Source organism: Panthera leo, chromosome B3, assembly GCF_018350215.1.
Source record: "Panthera leo isolate Ple1 chromosome B3, P.leo_Ple1_pat1.1, whole genome shotgun sequence".
NCBI lineage: Eukaryota > Metazoa > Chordata > Mammalia > Carnivora > Felidae > Panthera > Panthera leo.
This window is the reverse complement of record NC_056684.1, coordinates 77,064,988-77,069,983: the sequence shown is the minus strand read 5'-3', so window position 1 is coordinate 77,069,983 and position 4,996 is coordinate 77,064,988.

The window sequence follows — 4,996 nt, the reverse complement described above, 5'->3', positions numbered from 1 at the left end:
TCTTATAAACACACAATCCTGTATTTTAGGATATTATTCTTTTTTCTCTCTGAAAGCTTTTCTTATTTCTATTTCTAGTGTTACAACATAGTTTGATAAAGTATACTTTAGGTGGGACTTCAAATTCACTGGGCTGGTACTCGGTGACTGCCTTTGCCTTTCTAGGGACTCTTATGAATTATTTCTGTGTTAATTTTTCCTCATTTCATTTTTCTCTGATATCCTAGGACTTCCATTAAAAAAAATTAAACATCTGGATCTTGTTTCCCCTATTTTTCATCTCTTTGCCTTCTTTCCTGTTTTTCCAATTTTCTCTCCTTTATCTTCCAAACTTTCTAGATTTTTTTTCAAGAGCCTCCAAGTCTATTGTTTTGGATGCAATAAACACCTCTTTTCTTCTTAAGGATATGAGTTATGGGGTTTTTGCCTTTTTGTTTTCTCTTATTTTCATCCCCTCAGTTTCTCCTGGGTTGTTTTGTTTTGCGTATTTGTTTTATTCTTTGCTTTTCTTGGTGGAGGCTTCACTAAATGTGACAGTTTCAACTACTAAAGAATTCACAGGACTCGCAATTACAAAGCTTAAGAATCTACCAGTTATTTCAAGAAAAGAATAAAAATGGCAGCAGCATTGAAGTAAGGAACTGCATCTCAACGCAAGCTGCCTCACGGAACAAATCAGAAGCCACGAGCTAGCTCTTAATTGTCCCCCATCTGCAGGACTGTAGCTAATGTACTCTTACTCAAACCACAAACCACCAAGATAGGTACAGAATACCTGGGAACCAGGCTACCTAATGTAAGCATATTACTATGAAGTAACCAGACCCAATGGCAGAGTCGGGGTGGGGGGGTGGGGGTAGGGTCACCTAACCCAGGTGTAGACCATCATCTCACCATTATCAAACAATTTTCATTAAGCCCGTAAAAACCACCAGCAACTCACCTGTGTCCTGTGGTTGAAAAGCAACACTATTAACCTTTACAAGTCATGCCTTGTCTACAGTCAATACTGTCTTGGTACATATCTTACTTCAGCACAACAGCTCAGACTAATTCTAGGCATGCTGGAATTAACCCTCACCACACAGAGGCTTTCCGTAAATCAAAGTGTGAACGAAAATCTTAAGTGAAACTCTGGGTAGACGTGCATGGCTTACCTTCACATCTCGGTGAACAGGCGTTTGCACTGGAGACCGCTAAGTGGGAATCTGGGAGTTTCATCACCTCAGTTTATTCAGATTCTCTGAGGCAAGTTGGGATCTGGGAGAAGTCGGTAGTGGCCTGACTTCCAGCTGGGCAACTTCTGGCGGGACAGTGGGAAGGCAGCCTGGGAATGTTGTCCCACCTGGCTCTGGACCCCTACGGCAGAAACACCGCCAGTCTACCAGCCCTCCAGCCCTTTGCAACTGTGCTTTTTCCCCCTTTACTTTCAAAGGCCTTACCTGATTGGCCGTTGCTGGAGAAGCTCTTTTAATTGTTGCTTCTGACACTGGATTGAGTGAAGGGTTTTCAATTCACACCCGGCATGGCCCCAGTTGTAACAAATTAACAGACAAAGCAGTCATTGAATGCAGCAGTTTTCATGGAGACTGCTTTACCCTGGCAAAGATTATTAAGGCAAGACTAAAAATGTACAAGCGCGATAATATTAAGGCCAGAACTAGGGGGCCACTGCCGCTATGCCTTCTACAATCCTCTATTCAGGTTGTTTCTTTCCATACTACGTTTATAACATCATCAGGGTGAAGAAGTAAAAGGTGCGGGCAGTATATAGCTTTGATCCCAGGGAGTCTGTTGGTTTGCAACTCTGGTATTTCCCCAGAGCGATTTCAAAATTGGCCCATGTATACGAGACGGCAAAGAGACACTGAAGAGGCAGACAATTCCAGATTGGTAGGTGGCAGTTTCAACAAACGAGGAAATTTGCAACTTCTAACGTTTGTGAGCCCTACTCCCGGGCTCCCAGGGAAGCTATACTTTAACATTTATCAAGGTCAAAATGACTCCGCAAAATCCAAAAGCACAGGCTGTATTTCTGCCCCGAGCACATATTGAATGTCTGCTTTTTAAAAATAAATAAAAAAAATAATGAAAAAGGAGCATTCTGAACACAAGATAAGAAAAGGAAAGAAACTTCCCTGGTCCCCACAAGATTAAAGTCATAAGGCTTTCACATATTAAAACATAAGATAAAGTCTATAACTTTCTGGAATGTCCTTCATCATGATGATTTGTAACTCTTTATGTAAAAAACATACATGACCCTGTACCAAATGTTCCTTTCCAGAGCACTCTCTTCTCTGTGAATATTGTGTATCCTAGCAGGTGTCCTAACTTGGCCTCAAATAAAACTCTTTTCCTTTCTTTTTAAAAATTTTAAAAAGGTTTGTTCATTTGGGGGCACCTGGGTGGGTCAGTCGGTTAAGCATCCAGAGTGGGCTCAGGTCACAAACTCACCATCTGTGATTTCGAGCCCCACATCGGGCTCTCTGCTGTCAGCATAGAGTCTGCTTTAGATACTCTGTCCCCCTCTCTCTCTGCCCCTCTCCACCCGTCTCCCTCAAAAATAAATAAACATGAAAAAAAAAAAAAGTCTGTTAACTTCATGTTGACTAAGGGAATTTACAAACCAGACTTGTTTTGGGTGGTGGTAAGAGGAATAGATCTGTGCATCCCCCTGCCAGAATCCTAGGAGATTAGAGGCCATAACAGGGTTCAGGCACATGTATGTAGTCCAGATGGTCTCAATACCACAGTACTCTCTCAAGGCGGAGGCCTGAAGTATCTCCGAGTGTGGGAAGAGTGTAGAACATACATTTTAAGAATAGGAGAGGGAATAAGGAGCCTCTGATAACTGGGTCCAACTCAGTGTCAACCAGCCGTCACATCCTCTGGATGACTCCCTCCAACACTCCACCCTTCCTGACCAGCTCTTGCAATCTAACATGTCTCTCCACCTTGGCCCATGTACCCTGGGTGCTTGGGAGGCTTGGTAGCATGAGAAGTTCACTTGGCAGCTATCCAGCTGCAGGGTAGGCAGATAATGGAGCAACAATATAAGCACATGCAAGAGAAAATACAGATTAAGATAGTGATCCCCCAAATCAGTAACAATTTTGTTTTCCACCACGAGCTCCATGACCCAAATCACTGATTATTAAGTCCCATGGGCTGGGGTCAAATCATTCAGAGGATCCATTTGTGTCCTTGTGATCTAGTAAAGATGATATAACATTAGTGTAAATAAATAAATAGTTGGCCAAGCCAAGGTGGTTTTACTTGTTAGTAATTTAATCTGATGCTTTAATATTTCATTCTTCCTTTCTACAAATCCTCCTGCTTGTGTGCTATAGGGGAGATGGAACCTCCATTCAGTGTCATGGTTTTTGTTTTGTTTTGTTTGCTTTGCCCACTCATGTTCATTACCTTTGAAATGTGATCCCCATCACTGTCTATTCAACGAAGTTATCTGTAATTAGTAGTATGCTTCTCTGATTCCCTAATGATGGCAGCCTGGTTTGTGTGGCAATAGGAGAAACTTGGGTTAGGTCAGACATGTGTCCACACAAATCAAGGCATATTTAGAACCCTCACTAGGAAGGAGGGGACCAATATAATCAATATGCCAATCCCTCATCAGTTGGGAACTCCTGTGGATGGCCTCAGACTCCTTTGGCAGTTACCTTGGGCATTGTTTAGAACACATGGATCATATTATTACTGCATTAACCAAGTCACTATATTTTAAGGCCAATCTAGCTTCCTCGGCAACATGCCTTCCCTCTCAGGCACTACAGTGGTTGTTCTTTCTGTGCACCCAATCTGCTATATCTACTGAAATGTCAAGTTGTTAGGACTGGTACCTGACCTAGGGCATCAGCTTCCTGATTTCCAGGGAGTGTGAGCACTTTATAAGCCAGGATGTGGAAGACAGTGAGGACGGCTCCAGGCTCTTGCAGGTGAACCCAAATATTTTTCCACATATTCTGACTCCACAAGGGCTTATTCATGATCATCCACACCTCAGCTCCCCATTATTCTCAGCTTTAGAACAGCCCAACTCTCAGTGTAAAAGGTTATGAGGGATCACCATCCAAGCCACTCTTGAGTTCAGCCCACTGGCTACTACAGTTCATTCCTGTTTCCATCCAAAGGTGTCATTATTGGGCTCAATAGCGACTACAATCCAAGTAGGTTGGTTGCCCTGACTAGACCCATCTGTATACCAGGCAACAGCAGGAATTTTCCCCATTCCCTCTCTACAGGCCACAAAGGCCACCACAGGAATAGGGGTGAGGGCATTTGAAGGATCAACATACTCTATAGGGCTTAGTAATGTCCATATTTCTAGAGACAGTTGGTTGGTGGACAAGGAACTTCTCAGGTACAAATAGGCTTGCTATTTAGTCAAAATGGGAGTTTTGAGCCCTGGCAAAGGTAGATCAATGGAACACAGTCTCAATCCACCCCTTTATTAGCAAGATAAGTTCTTACCATGATATGCTGTTCCTTTATGAAAGGCTCTACCTCTACCTGAAGAGGAACAATGTATACTGGGAGGAGCTGTCATTCTATGGGGGTATATTGAGTTTCTGCCCCCTTCTAGAGATGGAACCAAAATCCTAAGGGTACTCTCTCCTTTTGTTGTCTCAGCCACAGTGGCCAACCCATACCTTCCAGAGTCACAAATACATCTAACTCAAATGATAGCCCTGATTGGGAGCTGCCCAGAGCTTTCATCTGCTTCACTAACATTTTTGCCTTCCCGAAGGCAGCTTGTTGCTCTGGTCCTCTACATGTCCTTTCTTTACCAGGTGGTATAAGGGACAGAGGCACTGTGCCAAGTGGCGAATAAAAGTCTTCCAAATCCTCAAAATCTCTACAAGAGCTGGCTCCTCTTTCACATTCTTAGGAGTTGGATAGGCTGCACCTTGGTGATAACAGTCTCAGGGACAATGCAGGTCTTACCTGACCATATGACTCCACAAAACTTGGC